The sequence below is a fragment of the Temnothorax nylanderi genome, unplaced genomic scaffold (genome assembly GCF_030848795.1).
Source record: "Temnothorax nylanderi isolate EJ_2023f unplaced genomic scaffold, tnyl_v1.0 TNYL_tig0184_pilon, whole genome shotgun sequence".
Taxonomy (NCBI): Eukaryota; Metazoa; Arthropoda; class Insecta; order Hymenoptera; family Formicidae; genus Temnothorax; species Temnothorax nylanderi.
In genome coordinates this window covers 59,196-64,850 of record NW_027249246.1, presented here as the reverse complement: position 1 = coordinate 64,850, position 5,655 = coordinate 59,196, and the positions used below count along the sequence as shown (strand labels likewise).

Here is a 5,655-nt window from a genome sequence, read left to right as displayed (position 1 = left end):
CGCAAAAAGGTTCCTCTATGAGGAAGCCAAACTAAAAATTATGCATCTAATAAAATACAAGGTTCCTCAGAAAGAAGCTTTAAACGCGTAACAATACATTGAATTCAATTTGCTAATTTCCTATTCTCTCACTTCAAAATTGTGACTTTGCTATGTGCAAATTTCCAAATCGCACACTTCAATTTGTTGAAGAAGCAAAGTGCAAATTTCTAATTAGCACAATTTCTTTTTCATTTTAAATTTAACCTTTTTATGAATTGAAAAAAGGTCAGCTTAGTAGCACAAGTGGAATTTAACAATTGACGCAATGTTAAATCGATATTAACTTTGGGAGTTCAGGATACATGGTCCATATATGGACTTTTGCATATGGACCTTTTTGATCGCGTATAAAACTGAATCTAATCAACTAAATCTTAAATTATAATAAGAAAAATAGGATCTTAACGATAATATCAATTAGAAATAAAGCCATGCGATCCAAGCCTAGGTCTTTTTGGCAGCCTTATATTAGTTTGTGAATACATATAGACTATATATATACACATATAAATTTTCCAAACTACTGCGCGCCGATTAATTAAATCGAGTCGATTTAATTCCGGGGAGGGAAGGGTTTTTAATTCTAACAATTACTGTGTTTTAAGTCCAAAAATTTAATCGGCGCGCAGTAGTTTGGAAAATTTATGTGTATATATATATAGTATATAGTATATATGTATACACAAACTAATATAAGGCTGCCAAAAAAACCTAGGCTTGGATCGCATGGCTTTGTTTCTAATTGATATAAATCTTAAATTGTATATAAAATAGAGGTAGAAAAGACTGAAGAATATAATAAAATTAGAAACAGCCCAATATCTTAAAATTTGCGGAAGTTAGAGCAACCACAAACATTTCAACAAAAATTCTAAATTTTATTAGAAAAGAAAAGTTTTACCAATCATCGCCAAATTCAATCCCAACCTTCCTTACATGATACTCTATCGATTAAAAAAAATGCATCCCGATCCTTTCTAAAAAAAGGCATGTTAAGTCGATAGTCGAATTTATTGTTGCCGCTTTTCCGCGATGCTGATTGGTTTTCTCGCTGCGCTTACTTCATTTGCAGCTGTCATCGTATATTTTGACAGTTGTGTGTATCAAGAAATTAATAGTGTAATAGTAATAGCATAATGTTAAAGCTAAATAGCGCGCGCGAAGCGCGCGTCTGTGGTGCTAGTATCTAAAAAATTACGAAAGTTAGAGCCTAAACGGACAACAAAAGCGTCACACACACACACACACACACACACACACACATACATACACACGAACATTTTGTACATAAGTGATTTTTCGACGTTTTAGATTAGAACATTCTAAACACTTTGCCAAAGATACCTGAAAACAAATTTTTTTCACGAAAGCAAAAAGTTTAATATATTTGCAACTTATATTTTATTATAAATTATAATGTATATTGAATAATAATAGACTTAAAGATACGCTGAAGGAAGGGAAAGGGAGCTGAAATAATTTAAAGAAAACAAATAATGACTCAAAATAGGATATTTTATTTGGCAGAATTATTAAAGAAAACCAACATTCGTTGCAAGGGTAAGGAAAACTGCCAAAAACCTTACCAGTTTTCATTAAAAAAAAATACATTTTTAAAGTACAAAATAAACATATTTTATAAATATTGTCATAAATTAATATAAGTAGAAAAATTTGCAAATTAATACAGAGAAATAGCACATTTAGTAATAAAATAAAAATTATTTGTAATCAACATGTTACAATAAATTTTTAAAACATGTTTAATAACAGAAATAAAGAATAATTTACAAAACACAATATTGCATCTTTGGCTTTTAATCACATACTTATTACTATTTTATATCACATTTTTATCACATATTTTATTAAAAATATATAGATAATATATGAAAAATAAACTCTGAAAAACAAAATAAACATTTAATATGTATATAGTAATTAAACGCTGAAAAATAAAATAAAAATTAATAATAATGTGCAGCATGCAGAAAGAAAATATAGGCTAGATGGGCTAGATGTAAAAATTCAAAAGTATTATGCAAAATAATACAAAAAATATTAAGCATTATCAGATGTGCATTGATTGTTATATAAATTTTGCGCATTATGCAGTTCAAAATGCCTCGCGTCAGGTTGAAAGTTAATACAATTAAAGTTATTAGCTTGAAAACTTGATCGAATTACACAAATTGAAGAAAGAGTATTATTACACAATCGATTTCTTTTCTTACTTTTTACATCTGTAACGATAGAAAATATTCTTTCAGCCTCGGCATTGGAATGAGGATAACAAAGGACTACTTCAATTAATAATTCTAAATTTGGAAACAACTTTTTCCCGTCAAAATTTTTACATTGTAATATATTATTCCACATTTCATCTATTTGTAAAGAAGCTAACTGTATTTTTTGTTGTTCGTCAAAACTTGATGGTAATATGTCCCACTCGAAAGCTAAATCTGATATGTTAACATGTTCTACTTGCTTAGCAATATGAGTTAGATATTTAATTTTATTTCTACCTTCTTTATAAAGAGCAATTTTAGGATCTAGAAAACTTAACTGTTTAAAAAATTCATCGTTATAAGGTAGACGCTTTAGCATTTCTCGAACTGCCGTAACATAGAAGTCCAAACATTTCAATTTAATTTCTTGCGCGCATTCCAAAGATAATGTTTCTAAAAAACTGTCACATTCCGGTCCTATACGTATGTTATCTATATGTTGTACATTATTATCTAACTCTGAAATTGAAATATTTTCGACATTATCGTACTTTAAAAAATTGTCGGCTAATTGACGAATTACTCGTTGACTGCTTTCGTATAATTTATGGATTAAAATGTTACGCGATTGAAATAGTGCGTTAAAATTATTAAAATAATTTAATGCGTATTTGAGAAACAACAAATATGCTTTAATGGAATTATCATTTAAATATTGTAATATATTTTCCGCGGATTTTAATTTATCTTCTACTGTTGCTAACAAAAAATAATTTTTCAAGACTTCCCAATTTTCTAAGAGTCTAACAACGCACTTTTGTAAACAAAGCCATCTAGTTTCTGACAATTTTAATATTTTTTTTCGTTCAATTTCAAAAAAATCTTGGAATTCACCCAATATTGCACATCTCTTCGCACTGCCCGAAATGTAAGTGGCAACTCCTCTAATCAAATCTTCGCAAGAAGAAGGTAACTTTTTGCAAGCTTTACTGGCTACAATCGCGGATGAATGGCAAATACAATTCAGTGTTACTAAATTTGGAACTTCTACTTTAAGACGACTCATAAAAGAATTTTTACGTCCAATCATAACTGACGCATTATCGGATGCCATTCCAACAATATTTTTTATAGGAATATGTTTTTCTTCTAAGCATTTTTTAAATATTTCAAAAATTTTATTCGCGGAACAATCTCTTGCATCTAAAGATAATAATTCTAATAATTGAGTTGTAATTTTTTTATTTGAAGGTGATACATATCTAACAAGAAGGCACATTAATTTAGTATCTGAGATATCCGTACTCTCATCTATTAGAATAGAAAATTTACAAGTTTTTAAATATTTTACTATTGTCTCAATTTCCCGTTTTGCAGTGACATTTTTAACAATACTTGCGCACTTATTTCGACCTAGTGAAAAATCTTGCACAACTTTGGGATCTTTACAAGTATCTTTTATCAAAGGTGATAAATGATCCGCGAGTTGAAAGGCTATATTATGCTCGGCAAAAAAAGTTGATAATTTAATTTCTGTGCGTTTAACGTTATCTTTATGTGACAAACTATTTTCGGTATCAATATTATCAGCAGTCTTATAATTACAAGATTTTATGTTATCGATATGTCTGACCGTTTGTGAATGTTCAACTAAATTTGTTCTGCAACATCTGATAGTTTTATTGCATGCAATACAAAATGCTTTATTTTCTGCAGGATGAGGAGCTAACCATCCTTTAAAGATATCTTCATCTAGCCAGGCATTTTGAAATTCTCTACTTCTACGTTTCTTAATAGCTCCTTGACTAACAGAATCCATCATGCAGCTTGCACAAATATATAAATAAGTGTTATACTTATTAACTTACCTTGTGTAGGTATTGTTGGTCTCTAACCTCCTTCGACGAACCCGTCACTTTCGCGCCAAGACCCGAGACTTTTGCGCCCAACGGTCGCATTGTAGACAGTCGAGCGCGCGAGCTAAGTGAGAGCGACAAGGAGGGAGTAATATTCTCCCTCTCGCTCGGCACTGCCGAGCGCTGCCGACACACCGATAGACCGAGCGTCACTCTGTGTGCGTAGTGGAGGGGGGCGCATGCGCCAAAAACCGGGCCGGTATCACATCACTGAGCTGACGAGCTTAGCGATTGTTCGCGAAAAGACAATTTTTGTTGCCGTTGTGAAGAGAATGGCTTTGCAGCTTGAGTGTGTTTTTTGTTTCGCTGTGATTAATTAAATCCATGTATTTTGCCGCTAACAATAAGTCGCATTTGCAGAACTTGCAGTGAGCCTTCATATCGTTGCTCGTTACCTGCTTTTTTTTTTATTAAAGAACGGTGCCATTTAGGGCCAAAATTTGCTTGTAAGGGAAACGTATGAAATCTGCCTATCTTTATGTTTTTAGGTCTGCTGAACTCGAATATAAAACTTAAATAAAGAAAACGGGCTAACTAAGAACCAAGCGCGGTAAATGGCCAAACCAAGCGCGGTGAACCAAACGCACTATTTTAATTTTTATTTTACATATTTTCCAACCTTGACTGCGCGCCGACTAAATTTGTCAGACTTGAAACACAGCTCCGGCTGGAGTAGTAAAATCCCCCCTTCCTCTAATTAAATCGGTTTGATTTAATTTTTGATGCTATATGCGTCTAAATAAATGTAAAGAAATCATTGCGAAAAATATTACCTCAGCCAGGGTTCGAACCTGGAACCCCCTTCACTCCGTGAAGGTGTCGTACCAATTCGACCACTGAGGCATGTGGCAATATTCATCGCAATAACCTATTATTAGTTGTAATGTTACGCGTACTTTCAGCCAGCGTGATTTAAAATTCAAAGTATAGGCTCCAATGGAAATACACGAACATAGAAAACGGGCTAACTAAGAACCAAGCGCGGTAAATGATGCGCAAAAGTTTTTATTTTTATTTTTATTTTACATATTTTACAAATATGTAAAGGGTCGTAAGATTGCATGTACTTGTTATTAGCCCGCGCGTATCTGCCGGAACATTGATTCAGGCCACCGGGTATACCGCGTTCGATGAACATAATCATATCAATGTCGGTGAGCAGTTCGAAATTTACGCGAGTATGCTTCAACATGGCGTCCCATGTAAAACCTGGCAAAATATAGTAATACGCGGGATCAAGTCCGTAACTCGCGATACAACTGTCGCGGAAATTTTCAAAAACGTCGGCCAATAACAAGACATCCGTCTTTAAATATAGATCGCTGTATTCGCCCAAGGTTTGAACGGAGAACTGCCGCCAAACGTTTGCGGCGTGTGCGTAATCGCTCTCGGATACGGTGTCACCGGTCAAGGAACTATAAAACGATTCGCGTGGCGGTAAGCATGGGTCCTGCAGCTTGTCCACGCAA

The 5,655-nt window shown here is 33.3% G+C and overlaps 1 long non-coding RNA gene across 1 annotated transcript; it reads right to left on the bottom strand.

The window, feature by feature from the left end:
• Window positions 1-1,536: 1,536 nt before the first annotated feature.
• On the bottom strand, window positions 1,537-4,387 carry LOC139778455 (uncharacterized). The gene is made up of 2 exons (XR_011719570.1): window positions 4,139-4,387; window positions 1,537-1,945 (listed from the first exon to the last, which is right to left on the bottom strand). It is a non-coding gene; the product is annotated as an uncharacterized lncRNA (long non-coding RNA).
• Window positions 4,388-5,655: the final 1,268 nt, after the last annotated feature.